The sequence below is a fragment of the Daucus carota genome, chromosome 3 (genome assembly GCF_001625215.2).
Source record: "Daucus carota subsp. sativus chromosome 3, DH1 v3.0, whole genome shotgun sequence".
In the NCBI taxonomy this organism is placed as follows: Eukaryota; Viridiplantae; Streptophyta; class Magnoliopsida; order Apiales; family Apiaceae; genus Daucus; species Daucus carota.
Window position 1 is genome coordinate 21,696,690 of NC_030383.2, and position 16,652 is coordinate 21,713,341.

Here is a 16,652-nt window from a genome sequence, read left to right on the forward strand (position 1 = left end):
CTTACAGGACTTGATGTGGTTCCTTCAGTATCAGATCCGATAGATTTGTACTGTGACAATAATGGAGCCATTTCACAGGCTAAGGAACCCCGATCTCATTCCCGCACTAAGCATATACTCAGACGATACCACCTGCTCCGAGAGATTAATACTCGAGGGGATATACATATATGTAAAGTGCATACAGATGATAACATTGCAGATCCACTGACCAAGGCTTTGTCGCAGCAGAAGCACGAAGGTCATACTAGTTCCATGGGTATTAGATACATCAGAGATTGGCTCTAGTACAAGTGGGAGATTGTTAGTATTGGTGTCCTAGAGACAATACTATTGTGTTCTATTGTAGACATTTATGGATTATGTTATATTGATTATTGAATAAATATTTATTATATCTTTATTTACTAGGTAATAAATTGAAAGCATAATAAATGTCCTTGGAATATTATATGTAATTCTATATCTCTAAGTACGTGACTTAGAAATGAGATTATGAGAATAATATCAATATTCCTAAATGTCCCTAGCTAGTCGAGTATTATTGTTAAGGGACAATAATGATGCATTAAGACTAGTATGTTTATTGACTGATGATCACATCTCATTGATCATAGGTATAGTGATGCTAAAGTCAAGAACATAAGTGCATGTATCGACACATGGCACTTGAATGACCCACCGTGAGATTTTACATGTTAATAAGTGTCATTGGAAATTCTCACTGTGATAATGATGTAATGATCCTCTGACTTGATATCATTATATTTCTATATGAGAATTAATATACTTTGGTTGCACTAAAAGTTACCTTTGACCGGGTGATGATGAAATGTACATTGGGTATATTATGAATCGTATGAGAAATATGAATGATCTAGAAAGGATTTAACCCTCCTATTTTAGGAGTGATATTATTGGCCTCTTGATTGAGTGAGACTATAAAATGCATGGCCGTGCTCAATTATTGATTTGTTTAATAGTCTACTCATTGATCAAGGAAATTCGGATTAGACGATGAAGAGGATGACACAATACATGCCTTGAGTCTGATCTATAATATAAGGTTAAAGGGATTATATTACATTGTACATTATTCACAAAAGGTTTAATTGAATCACCAATTATTATTATTACTTGGGTAGCAATGATGTATTACTAGATGCCGCTCATTGTTTATAATTTTATTATTGGATATTAAAATTATTGCCAACATAATAATAACCTAAAGGGTCACACACTTAGAACGTTTAAAGGAGTTTTAATTTAAATTCTGAATTTAAATTAAATGATTAAGTTCGAAATAAATTGTTTAATTGAGCCGGTCTTAATTAAGTAATTAGAATTTCGAATTTAATATTAAAACCAAAATCGGATTAGGTTTGGAGAAGCCCAAATCCGATTAGGGTTTGGCCCATCTATCTCTCTTCCCTATAAATACATAATGATGTATTGTTTTAGGGTTAAGTAACATAAAATTCGTTTTATTAAAACCCTAGCAGCTCTACATCAAGAGAGAGGCTAGAGAAAGAGAGAGAGAGGCTGCATTCGGCTAGTACCGGCTCCGGTGATCTTTGGCGATCAGACGTTCGTGTGGACTGCTTAGAGACGCGATCCTTAGACGAGGGCTGCGTGGTGATTGCTTGTTCCGGACCTCCATCTTTCGCTAACGTAAAGCTTGAACAAGGTATTATTTCGTATCTCCATGATCAGCCATACTTTATAGATGGATCCTCGGGTTAGGGTTTCGGATTTTTTTTTATTTTACATCGACTATCCGCTGCGTTTTGTTGCCCCGAAACCCAACAGGCAATAGTCTCCATTACAGAGCTATTCTTTTCCATACAAATTTCAGAACCATCATCTTGAGCTATCTTCGGAATGTATTCCTCATCAGACTTCACTCCATAAAATCTTCTCTTTTCATTTATAGTCCTCTTCATCAAATCAGACCATCTCTGAGTAGCTTCATTCTTGATCTTCAGCATATAGTGAAAATGTTCCAGCTCTCTCAGAGATTTCAGCAACAAATCAGCTTCTGAGATTCTGTAGACTCTGCCAGATTCCAGAAATAGAGCAATCTTCTCTTTATCTCCTGTACCATCATGAGTATCCATGAGGATCTGCACTGACTCAACTTTATCTAGGTCCTTCTGAGTAACAGCATCTCCCACTTTCTCAGTCAGAGGATAAGGATCTCTGAAAATAGTTGCTGAATCTGTTTGAATTTTCTCCTTCTTGTGACCTAGACCAGTTGTGTCATAAGCTTCCTTTCCTCTGGTTCCATGAGTCCTGATTCTGGTGAGCATTGGACTTTCCTTGTACAGACTTGTACCAAGGCTTCCAAAGAGACTCGTTTTCTTCTGATCTTGAGTCTTTTCAGAGTTTATCTTTAGCCAGGAGGCTTTAGCATTTTCAATCTTATCTTCTGTTACTGAAGCTTTAACTTGAGCATTGTCAGAGGTTAAAGTCATGTCAGAGATTGATCTGTCATCACCCTTTCTTCTTCTGGTTAAACCAGGTTCCTTTTCTCCTACTTGATCAGATACATCAGCAATTATGTTCACATTCTTGCTTAGCTCGATCATCCTCTGAGAAGGATTTTCTGATGCTATCTTGATCACAGGAGGAACTGAAGGAACCCCATCAACAGGTTTCTTCCCTTTGTCTACTGCATCAGACTCAGATTGAGTTTGAGACCTGGTTCTTGGTCTGTTGATGTCAGTGTAGTTCACGTCACTAATTACTATTCCCTTTTGCTTTGGAATCTTCTGTTTTTGTGAGGGATCAGTAATCTGTTTTTGCTCATCAGACTTTGTCTTGCTGATCTTCTTCTTCTCAGCAGCCAGTCTTTTTTCCTCAAGTCTGATGGCTTCTATATCCACTCCTGGATTTTCCTTTTCAAATATTTTCCTTGCCATAGCTTCATCAATTGCTTGCAAGGAAGGAGACTTGTAGAAAAGAGTGGTTTCTCTGCCTCTGAACTTCAGAGTTTGGCAGAACTTCTGAGATTCAGGGTCTCCAGCTTCAATCAACTTATCAGCTCCAGGAATCAGATCTTCTTTCTTCTTTTCAGCCTCAGAGTTCACAAGAGCTATTTCTTTAGATATAACATTTGAATCTCTGACTGCTTTACTTATGTTCTGAGCTTGAGACATAACAGTTAGTTCCATAGACTTGTGCTTCTGTTTTGATTCTCTGGGTCTCTCAGAGTTTGCATCCTTATTGCTCCTGATCTGTACCAACTGCTTAATGGATTTGTCTTCATTAACAGCTTCCTTAGCAGCTTCCTTCTTTTCCTCTTCATCATCATCATCTGACTTTTTATTCATTAATAGCTGGTCATTTTTGCATTTGTCTTTAAGCACTTTCTCCCCCTTTTTGACATTATCAGAGGTAAGAGCTTTAACCAGCTGAGCTATAGAGGAGCTCAAATCAGTCAGAGTATGCTGCATAGACACTTGAGTGGCCTCAATGGAAGTGAGTGTGTCCTCAATAGTAGGAGGTGTAGCTCTGCACATCCTTTGATAATAAGTTAAATTGCAGACTTTTCTTCTGGCAGGCACAGAGAACGGAAGTGGAGAGCTTGGAACTGTGGGAGCTCTGATAGGAGAAGATTCTCTGACTGGTGATAGTACTTTAATTGGAGAATCAGCCCTTTCAGGTGTAGTGTCTCTGACTGGCTCAGAGATTGAGAGGTGAAGACCATGTGTCTGTATGGGAGTGGATGTGACCTCTGTTACATCATCATCTTCATTGTCATCAACAAAAATGCTCAGAGTATGAGATGCCAGAGCTTCAGTAGCTGCATCAGAGTGATCAGCTACAGGAATCTCCTGAGTAGGAGCTGCAACAATAGCTTCAGGTTGAAGCAGAGAATCTTGAATCAGTTGCAAGACCATCTCTATCTGTGCATCTTCTGATTGACTGGGGACATCAGAAGCTTTTTCTGACACAAGAGTATCAGCTGCAATTATAATTTCATGTTGAATCAGAGATTCCTGATTCAACTTCAGCCCTTCATCAGATTTTGTCACTGTTGGTTGATCATTGTGCTCAGAGAATGATTCTGACATTTGTGTGTCAGCTGCCACTGTGTCAAGTGGAATTGCAGTGAGAGGTTCAATCATAACAGGCTCTGCACCAGAGGGTTGATCAGAGAATGGGATCAAGGCCTGTGTTGGATCCTCTGACTGAAGTGGCTCAACAGGCAGATCAGTGATTGTGGTTGGCTTGATTTTCTTTCTCTGTTTCTTTGCTGGTGGAGGAGGTGGAGGTGCTTCATCAGAGTCAGAGTCTGATATTTTCTGCAGAGATCTTCTTTTTCTGGGAGGAGGGGAGGGTTTGGTTGGGGATTTAGTGGACCTGAGAATCCTCTTGGGTGAAGATGTTTCAACTGGCCCTTTTTGGGAAGAACCAGAGGGTAATGCTTGAGTAGATTTTACAACTGGCCCCTTTTGGGAAGGGGGAGGCTGTGGTATATTCTCATCAGAGAATAATGCTGCATACTTGTCAGGCAGAGCTATCCTTAACTTATCTTGCACAGTCACAGGAATAGCAAACACAGGCACATTTGGTTTCTTACTATCCTTCTTAATAAGATCAGTAAAGGCACGTTTGGTGATCTTAAAGGGCAATTCATTACCATTTTCAGGGATGGGTACATCAGGAAAACAGTAAGAGAATATAAGCTGACAAAATCTAGCATAATATACAATGTTCATATTCTCCTGTCTTCTATCTCCAATAAAACGCAGTATGGATGTAGCAAGATCAACTTTAAGGTTATGAATTAGAGAGTACCCGATCTGTTGGCTGAATATAGGAATAGCATCGAAGTTACTGCACTTGTTTCCAAATGCTCTTGTGATGCAGTCATAGAAAAAGCTCTATTCCTTGCAGAGGTTTGGACGCTTGAGCTCTCCCATCTTGTCAGTACTTGCTGTGTACCCAAGGAAAATCATCATGTCCCTCGGAGTTTGAGTAGGGACTGAAGAATCAAACTTCTTCTCTTCAGGAAGATGAAGAGCCTTTCTGATAGTCGCTGGTGAAACAACGTACTCCTGACCCTCGTAATCACAGGTCAGAGATGGAGAACCATGGTCACCCCCATCATCATAATTAGCAGTCCTCCGGAAGGTGAGAACCTGAGAAGGAGAGATGGACTCCGGCTGAGTCAGAGCATACATTAGCTCACTGTGAGCCAAGAAGTCCTGAATAAGATGAAACTCTTTGGGGGCTTCATCGTTATCTAGTATGGCAGCGTAGTTGTTTGTGACAAACTTCGCTCCATCGAACTCAAAAGCTGTTGTCGACATGATTTCTGAAAGAAAATGAGAGTTTAAGATAGTGCAGATAAGGTGTTTGATGAAATGCTGGTGAGAAAATGAGAAGAGAGTTTGAGAGAGAGAGAGACAGTAAAATATCGTGTGTAAAAAGTGAAAATAAATTTTCAAAAACGATATATATGTGTGTATACACGATGTACTGACTCTCGGTGTTAGTGGGACACGTGGCAGATGTCTAACGGTCAGAAAATAAGGTAGTGGAGATGTAATCATGACAAGCGTGCAGTGGAGTGTGAATATGTATTACAGTGGAACAATTACCGAGAAAACACAATTATTTACCGTGTTTTTCTCCACTCAGGAATTCAAATGGATTTTGTACCGTTTGACAATTAAATCTAATATTCTCGTGACCAAAAATCATTTATTTTAAACTCTGAATAGAATCAGATGTTTGACCATTGACCAGACTTTAAATAAATGGCAAATTATGAGACAAAACCGAGATTGTTCATAAAATTTTGTACTGATGAGACATAAACAGTGAAAGTCTGAATAACAATTTTTCCTCAGAGTTTGCAAACGATTATTTGAATTTAATCAAAAATCACTCAATGTCGTAAAATTTGTTAATCACAGATGCGGAGTGAAAGGTGTGTGTTGACATGATTCCTCTAATTGTAACAGAGATTGACAAATTTCTTAAATAATATTAGAAAGAATCAGATGTATAGAAGATGTTTTAACCATCTCATAAGCCGAGTTTCTCACAATATGGATCAGAGTTTAAATTTTCTTCTCTTTTCTCTATCATTTAACTTTTGAAAGGAAACTTCTCATGGTAAGTGAGGCATAACCTTCATCAGATTTTTATTTTCTCAGTGTATTTCTCCAGTAATCAGAGATTGCGAAAGGTCTCCAAGAAAAATACGATTTTTCTGATGCCTCTACTTAATACCAGCAGTGCACTTGGATCTTTCCTCTCACAGAATTTCTAAGATCTCAAAGGAGTACCTGAGATGATTTTTCTTTCTTTTTCTTTTCTTTTCTTTTCTTTTCTTTTCTGAGAAGAAACAAATTTGTGATCCATATCTGAGACCTAATCACTCTTAGCTCATAAGGGGAGTAAAGCAAGTTCTTCACTGAGTACTTATCTAATATTTAAGAAGTAAGGCAGTCTAAGTAACAAATTTAAATCATGTTTTGTGTAGAATAGATTTCCACATATGTAATGTCTCAAAAATCAGACTGTGACGGACCCAACTTAAATAACCGACTAAAACATGCATATCGATATATATAATTAAACTACAGAGTTATAAAGATTAATCTACAAGTCTAATCCACAATCCCGGAATCACCAGGAATGAGTATGAACAACAACTAAAGTTATTACAACCCAAATAGAAATCCAAATTAAGTCTAAGTCAAACTACAGTTTTTAAATCCCAAAAGTTCAAAAGAAATTAACTAGGGAACTACGAGTTCCCAACCTGCTCCATCATACGGCGGTAAGCAATCCCGTTGCCTGAGGTGGATTTACGTGCGGTCTGCTTGAAACGGGCCATTCTCGGGTTTCACTGAAGGGTTATAACAACAACAATATATATATGAGCATAAAGCTCAGCAAGTGAAAGCAGTAAATAAAACAGTTCACAATATGCAATATATCAAGTGCAAAAGCAACAACGGATATCACAAGGTATAAACACAAGTAAAGGTGCAATGTGGGATATCAATTTATTGGAATTGGAAACACACAGCGCTACGAGCATTGAGGGGTGATCAGCCCACACCAAGCTCCGAACCACATAAAGTGATTCAACCAGGGAGGATCCTCGGCACACATTGGCCATAAATAGACATCAGGCTCCCCGCTACTGATGCTGCAATAATAGACTGGCGCCTCAGTCTTAATATAAAATTATTATCCAATTCCTTTTAAGGTCATTTCAAATTAAATCATTTTCAAAAAGGGGTCTTGATCAAAGACAAGTTATAAGCAAGGGTGTTTTCAAAATACAAGTGATCTTTCATAAGTAAAGGATGTTATCAAGATCGGGGTTCCAAATGAGATAATTCAGTTTCATGTGGGGTATCAAGTTCTCATTATTCATCAAAGGACTATTGGAGTATAATCATGTGGGTGTAGGGTGATAACATATGAAAAAGGTAATTCAAGTATTAAGGGTATTATTGGAATCCAAAGTTATGATCATAAGGGGTGATGAGGTAATTCAGTTCTAAGTAAACAGTGATTCAACGTTCACAGGGTATACAATTACAAAGCAAGTATAAAGGAAGAGTTTCACTTGCCTGGATAAAGCTTACTGCACTCTTGTATAGATGCATCTAGGGGTTCCTTGCCTGGCCTCCTACTTGCACCTATAATTAATGGTATCCTCGTCACTAACTACCCTTTCGCGTATAAATATATATATATATATATATATATATATATATATATATATATAATATATACATATATATACAATATACACTTAAACTTAATTAAAACAAATAGCATGATCATCAAGTAATCCACATAGCAAGTAAAGCATGGCACTTTATCATTTAACTATTATCACTTAAGAATCTCTAACTACACCTAAGTCACTTAAGCATTTAATCAAGTAACACATAAGGTCTAAGTCCAATACCTCCTAACTATACCCTACTGACCTTCAATTAACAAATTAATAGTAAGGCACACTTGTGCCCCACCTCCCAAGACTTACAAGTGAAGTGCAACCTAAATGACTCACTAGTATGCTTACCTTGGCAACACTTGGGTGCCTTGGTAAAAGAATGCATCTACACTAAGTGAATTGACTTAAACTAACTTGCACTCTCTAGTATGACTCAAAACTAACTCATGAACTCAATATGAGGTCAAGGCCTCACTGATGACACACTAAAATGCAATGCATACTAAGTTGGTACTAGAATGTGACTCCATGTGTGACACTTGTGTTCTTTAGTGGAAATGAGGCATCTCCACTTAAGGTATTGACTCCAAACCAATTTCTAAAGGTTGACACAATCTTAAACTAATATTATGAAGTGGTATGACTCAAAGGTCTTGCCTATATGGGTCCTTAAAAACTAGTGTACCAAAGTGACCATTCTGCCTTGGCAGTTTGGCACCTCTTGGGGGTTTTGGCAAAAACAAGTGTTTCCACTATGTTCCTTGGTGAAATTGTGACTCTACTGGATACTTAAGACTTAAATCTAAGTTGTGCACTTGGAATGACACTAAGGCCTTGCTCAGGCCTCCTTGGGCCTCTAAACAAAGTTGGCACAGAGCACCCTGCCCTGCTGTGGGGACTGCCATGAACTTACCAACTTGAGACTCACTAATCTCACTCACTACACCAATACAATGACTCAAATAGCTTCCTAATACTCCCCTAAGCTCATCTAAATCAAGGCCCCATGAGGGCCTCATCATTGACAAGGTTTTTAACACTCAAAAGTGCAAATGACACAATTGTGCCCTGTTCTGGGGTATACTCTGAAATTTGTGTGTGCATCTATGTAAATGATGGTTTTTGTGACTTTTAAAGCTACTGGAGACTTGTATACATCAAGTCCCAACTCCAGGAGACTTGGGCCTATGAGGGCCTAAGCATGACACTTCCATTCCACTAGTTTTCTAAGGTGTAAAAGTCTGCCATGGTGTGTGTGTGACTCCTTCCACCTTAACACCCTCCAAAACTCCATATACCAACAAACCAAGCCACAAATCCTACCCTACAATATACATGCACCTACTGACTAGCTACTCCAAGCAAGATATCACAAAATCCAACCTCATATAAGCATAAAACCGAGGCATGTATAGAGGTAAAACAGAGCAGAATTTCAGGGAGCATATATGAGCAAATTTTCGAGTATATCAACATGGTATTCACATAATAGCTACTGATTACTACTAGATATCATCATGCACACCATAAACTATCATTTTAACACTTAGAACATGGCATGCATTACTCAAAATCATGTACAAAACTCAAATTCCAAAGCTTAACACTCGGTTTTCAAATAACTCAACATGCATCACTAGAGTTTCTTATACATAGCCTTATCTCATCATATAACATCAAAATACTAACATGCAAGGGCTGAAATCACACCAAAAACTCAGCAAATCAGTATACCTTTCGAATATACAAGAAACCAACTCAAAATCATGAAGTTTCAAGATCATCACATACATATATACATTCGGCTCCTCTTGAGAGTCATTGCCAAATGTGATGAATCAAGAGGATGCCTTGGTCAAATAGAGGTATAAACCCATCCAAGATCATCTCAAGTTCATCTTTAGGAGCCACCAAAATAGAGACCCTAAGCTCATAAGAACCAAGGCCCTATTTCGGCTCCAAACTCAACATGCAACCAAAGGTCTAACCTCAAAATGAAGATGCAAGCTTGAATGGTGGAGTTCTTGACTTGACAAGCTTGAAATGTTAAAGAAAATGAATAAAAATGGTGGAGAATGGTGGCGTGTATGGTTCGGCCGAGAGAGAGAGAGATGAGGGAGAGAGAAGAGAGAGATGAGAGAAGAGGGTTTTGATTTGGTTGGTGTGTGAGAATGAGTGGAGTGTGGTGGAGTGTTCAAGCATTCTTGACCATTTGACTTGACCAAGATGTGGTAGTGGAATGTAGAAATGACCAATCAATCCTTCTAGCTAGTGTTAGTGTAAAATGCATGCAAGGGTAGACTAGACTTTTGATAATTAATAAAAGTGTGATTAAAAGAGTATTAAAAGAAAGAGTTTTAGTAAATAAAGTACAAATCGATAAATCATGAAATTAATATCACAAATAGTATGGGATTTTAGAAGTTTAATAAAATAGTTTTCACAAATTTTGGACAAGGAATGAATTTTAAAAGAAATATTACAAGTAGAGCTCTAATAGTCACATTTCACATAAATATAAAACACGAATATAATATACGTAAAATCTCGAGAAGAATATATATAATGAAACGCTATTTTACAAGTTAAAGTTTATCGGCTACTCGCAATTTATCAAATATCACTAAATCACATATATCTCAACTATTATTTAATCGGGTAACGGCAACGATCACATTTATTAATAAAAAGTCAAAACCGTCGCAACTAGTAATATTATTAAATCGCGTAGCGAGAATTATTCGCCAAAAGTCATATAAGTACATTATAACGACATACGAAAGTCACATAACAATAAACGAGTCACTTCACATAATTTGGCAATTAAAACACGAAATTTTATATATCACCAAAATGAAATACTGTAATATATATAAGTCAAATATTACAGGCGTTACATCCTTCCCCCCTTAAAAGGATTCTGACCCCAGAATCTAAGTAAACAAATGAGGATACTTATCTAACATATCACTTTCTAATTCCCACGTTGATTCTTCAACTTTGGGATTTCTCCACAAAACTCTAACTAAAGGAACTGTCTTATTCCTTAACACCTTATCCTTTCTATCTAGAATGCTAACCGGTTGCTCGATATAAGACAAATCGGGTTCCATTTCAACTGGTTCATTTTCTATGATGCACTTGGTGTCGGGGTTGAATTTCTTAAGCAACGAGACATGGAAAACATTGTGAACGTGCTGCATTTGAGGCGGTAAGGCTAGTTCGTACGCCACTTTCCCAATTCTGCTTAAAATCTCAAAAGGACCAATAAATCTTGGACTCAGTTTCCCTTTCTTTCCGAATCTGGCTATTCCTTTCCAAGGTGACACTTTCAACAGAACGGCTTCTCCAATTTCAAACTCAACGTCTTTTCTGTGCGGGTCAGCATACTTTCGTTGTCTATCTTGAGCTGCAATCAATCTGCTTCGAATCACATCTACTGCTTCTTTCGTTTGCTGGATCAATTCTGGACCAATTACTTTCCTTTCTCCAACTTCATCCCAATATATCGGAGATCTACACTTCCTTCCATAAAGAGCTTCGTACGGGGGCATTCCAATGCTGGCATGATAACTGTTATTATACGAAAACTCAACTAATGGCAAATGCTCGTCCCAATTTCCTTTGAAGTCCAAAGCACAAGACCTCAACATGTCTTCGATAGTTTGAATTGTACGCTCGCTTTGTCCGTCCGTTTGTGGATGATAGGCAGTACTCATCTTGAGTCGGGTTCCTAAATGTTCTTGAAATAGCTTCCAAAATCTCGAGTTAAAACGAGGGTCTCGATCTGACACAATAGGTACTGGAACTCCATGACGAGTAACAATCTCTTTCAAATACATGTGAATCAGCTTGTCCATTGAATATCTCTCGTTAATTGGCAGAAAATGAGCCGACTTGGTCAACCGATCAATTATTACCCAAATAGCATCATGATTAGATTTCGTCCTTGGCAATCCAACTATAAAGTCCATTGCAATGTGCTCCCACTTCCATTCTGGTATCTCCAACGGCTGTATTAATCCACTTGGCTTCTGATGTTCAGCTTTTACTCTTTGACAAGTGTAGCATTTACTGATCCACTGAGCAATTTCCTTCTTCATATCTGGCCACCAAAAGTTTTGCTTCAAATCTTGGTACATTTTTGTGCTTCCGGGGTGAATAGAAAACTCTGAATTGTGAGCATCCTTCAAGATTTCATTCTTCAATTCCTCCACGTTTGGTATCCAAATTCTTGATGAAAACCTCAAGATTCCTTGGTTGTCTTTCTGTGTGCAGATTTCTTCTCCGGTTAACTCATTCATCTTTTCATTCATCACTTCTTCTTGGCACTTCTTTATCTTCTCCATCAATTCAGGCTGAAAGGTCATGGTATGAATCATTTCTGTAGATGCACTAGGGGCTCGAATTTCAATTCCCATCTTCTCAAATTCCTGTGATAGTTCTTGAGCCATGGTCAGCATATTCAACCTTTCTTTGCGACTTAACGCATCCGCTACTACGTTCGCCTTTCCGGGATGATAATTAATCGTGCAGTCGTAGTCTTTAATCAATTCCAACCATCTTCGCTGCCTCATGTTCAACTCTTTTTGCGTGAAAATATACTTCAAGCTTTTGTGATCCGTGAATATCTCACACTTCTCGCCATAAAGATAGTGTCTCCAAAGCTTTAAAGCAAACACTATTGCTGCCAATTCCAAGTCATGAGTCGGATATCTTTGTTCGTGTGGTTTGAGTTGTCTTGACGCGTAGGCTATTACTTTCCCGTGTTGCATTAAGACACAACCTAATCCTTTGTATGACGCATCACTGTAGATAACAAAATCTCCTTGATCATCTGGCAAAGCTAGAACTGGAGCGGTGACTAACTTCTGTTTCAACTCTTGAAAGCTCTTTTCACATTTGTCGGTCCATTCAAACTTCTCATTCTTCCGAGTCAATCTTGTCAACGGCACTGCAATCTTCGAAAAGTCTTTCACAAACCTTCGATAATATCCGGCCAATCCCATGAAACTTCTAACTTCAGTTGGGGTCTTCGGCCTTTCCCAATTCATCACAGCTTCTATCTTGGCTGGATCCACTCTAATTCCTTCACTTCCAACAATATGCCCTAAAAACTGCACTTCTCGTAGCCAAAATTCACATTTTGAGAACTTTGCATACAGCTTCTCCTTCCTTAAAGTTTCCAAAGCTATCCTCAGGTGTTCAGCATGTTCTTCTTCAGATTTCGAGTATATGAGAATATCGTCGATAAATACAATGACGAACTTGTCTAAATACTTCTTGAATACACGGTTCATCAAATCCATGAAGGCGGCTGGTGCGTTTGTCAATCCAAATGCCATAACTAGAAACTCGTAATGCCCATACCGAGTTCTAAAAGCTGTCTTTGGAATGTCTTCCGGCTTAATCTTCAATTGATGATATCCCGAACGCAAGTCAATCTTCGAAAAGTAAGTTGCTCCTTTGAGTTGATCAAATAAGTCGTCGATTCGAGGCAAAGGATACCTATTCTTGATTGTTAACTTGTTCAATTCTCTATAGTCGATGCACAATCTCATGCTTCCGTCCTTTTTCTTCACAAAAAGAACTGGGGCTCCCCACGGGGATACACTCGGCCTTATAACTCCTTTGTCTAACAACTCTTGCAATTGCTTGGCCAACTCCTTCATTTCTGCCGGCGCCATTCGATACGGTTGCTTTGAAATTGGTTCCGTGCCGGGTGCTAAGTCAATAGAAAACTCAATTTGACGGTCGGGAGGCAATCCAGGAAGATCGTCAGGAAATACATCAAGAAATTCATTAACTATCGGAATGCTTTCTATATTCGGCGTCTCTTTAGATCTATCAATCACATGAGCCAAATAACCTTCACAACCTTGTCTTAACAACTTCTTAGCTTCAATTATCGTCAGAAATGTCTTGGTTTGTTTCTGCCTTTTGAATTCTACTTTCTTGCCTTGAGGAGACTTAAGGATTATCTTCTTCTTCTTACAATCTATTTGAGCTTCATTTTCTGCTAACCAATCCATACCTAATATGACGTCAAACTCTCCTAATCGAAAAGGTATAAGGGAAGCAGGAAAACTAAAGCCAGAAATCTCTATAGTACATCGGGGGCAAATACTTCTAACAGATACTTGTTCTTGATTAGCAACAATGATAGATAAGGGTTCAACTAACGGTTCAATTTCACAATTCAACTTGCCAACAAAAGATTCAGATACGAAAGATCTAGTAGCTCCAGAATCAAATAGCACTTTAGCATGGTTGTTGTTGACAGAAAGCGTACCTGCCACAACCTCAGAACTCTGAACAGCATCCTTGATATTCATGTTGAATGTCCTTGCTTGAGCCGGATAAGAGGGATGGAAAACAGGAGTTGCAGACTCAAAAACTTGAGTAGAAGGTAGTTGCAGAATCGGAACAGAAGATGTCATTCCTTGATTGTAAGGGGTAGCTGCCAATTGCATCAACTTGTTAGTTCCAGGAGCTCTACAATCTCTTGACATGTGACCGGTCTTTCCACACTTGAAACAGGTAACAGACGGCTTCGAATTCTGGCACTCGTTTGCATAATGACCCTTCGAGTTGCACTTGAAACAGACAATATCAGCCTTATTACAACTTCCCGTGTGTTTCTTGTTGCAGAACTTGCATTCTGAATTTGCTTGTTGACTCCTTTGACCACTCGGTCCTTGAATCTTCTTCACATTCCTATTATCTCCCTTCTTGAAACCTCGGGGACCTCCTTGATTCTGAACTCCAAACTTCTTGAAATTTCTTCCACTTTGGCTCCCCTGAGCCGAACCTTCACCTTTACTCACAAACTTTCTCTTCTTGTTATCCTTCTCCTTCTGGTTCTGATCACTTTCTCCTTCAATTACCATTGCCTTCTGGACCACTTCAGCATATGTGGCCAATTCAAAAGCAGCCACTCTGCTTCGTAGCCAAGGCTTCAATCCTTGTTGAAATCTTTTTGCTCTTTTCTCATCCGTGTCCACATAATCTCCCACGAACCTTGCTAATTCTGTAAATTTCTTCTCATATTCCCCAACAGTCATTCCCTCTTGCTTCAATTCAAAGAACTTCAACTCCATTTGAGTTTGCATATACCTTGGAAAATACTTGTCTAGAAATATCCTCTTGAATCTATCCCAAGCAATAACCTCACCTTCTTCTAAAGCACGGGCTGATTCCCACCAGTAATTTGCTTCATCTTTCAGAAAATAGGAGGCATATTCAACTTTCTTATCATCGGTTACAACAGCCAAGGTGAAAGCCTTCTCCATCTCCTTTAGCCAGGATTGAGCTTCAACAGGGTCTTGAGTTCCTCGGAACTCGGGTGGTTTCACAGCTTGAAAAGATTTGAAAGTAGTAGGTGGTGGTGGTGCTTGTTGTTGTTGCTGGAGTTGTTGTTGAAGTAATTGTTGTTGTTGAGCAAGGGTAACAGATTGTTGGTGAAGAAGTTGCATAAGTTGAGCCAAGGTTGGTGGTGGTTCTTCGGTATTTTCATTGGTGGTGTTGCGGGTTCTTCGAGGAGGCATGATTCTGAATGTAGACAAGAAAAGCTTATTCACAGTTCAATATATGCACACAAGTTATATCAAAGGGAATATTGGGTACAAAGGTATTATTCAAGAGTTATTCACATGGTAATGGTTTATGGTTATTATTATGGCATCATGGTATGTGTGTGTATTATTAGAGTCTAAGGTATCATATTGCAAAGGTACAATTATTCGGTCAAAGTCATATCATGGTATATTGGAAAAGTTTAAACATGATCAAGTTCTAAAGGTTTAACATGGCAATTTCTGTCTAAGCATGGTATATATGTAATGACAAAATGAGATAAATAGTCAAGGTGCGAGATTAAACATTAGTTCAAATGATAAGTACGGAACAGTACGAACGGAAATAAAGTGCGAATAAAGTTTTCCCGAAACAATCCGGGGGTACAAAGTACGAATGAAAGTCAAAGTACGGATAACATGATAACAAAGATAAATAGACTAAGGAATAGTCTAGGGGGATGGTGATGATGCTGGTGAAGCTGATGGACTGGCAACTGGCTCACGGAGACTGCTAATCACACGGCAGAGCTCGTCAGTAATGGCGGTCAAAGTGATACGACTCTCACGCTCGCGGTAGGGTGGAATAGCTGCCAAACGGTCCTCGGCCATGCGAATGATCTCCTCGACCCTAGCAATCAAACGGGGACGGTTGCCTTCATCATCAAAGTCCTCACGGTACAGCTGGTCAATCCGGTGCTGGAGAATCGTGTTCTGGCCCTCGAGTCGGTCAGTAAGTCTCACCATCTGCTCGTAAAGCGGGAACGGAACAGTAGTCGGGAATCCGGGACTAGAAGATGACGATGCCTGCCAACAGTTATATATATATATACGCGGTTATAGTCAAAAGGGTGAGAAAACTTAAAAGATTCTAACGCCCCAAGTCCCACATGATCTAAGTTCATCTTAACCTCTAAATCCTATCTTATATTCATTTATCCTATGTTGTTCAGTGACTCAAACCTGTCGCTCTGATACCAACTGTGACGGACCCAACTTAAATAACCGACTAAAACATGCATATCGATATATATAATTAAACTACAGAGTTATAAAGATTAATCTACAAGTCTAATCCACAATCCCGGAATCACCAGGAATGAGTATGAACAACAACTAAAGTTATTACAACCCAAATAGAAATCCAAATTAAGTCTAAGTCAAACTACAGTTTTTAAATCCCAAAAGTTCAAAAGAAATTAACTAGGGAACTACGAGTTCCCAACCTGCTCCATCATACGGCGGTAAGCAATCCCGTTGCCTGAGGTGGATTTACGTGCGGTCTGCTTGAAACGGGCCATTCTCGGGTTTCACTGAAGGGTTATAACAACAACAATATATATATGAGCATAAAGCTCAGC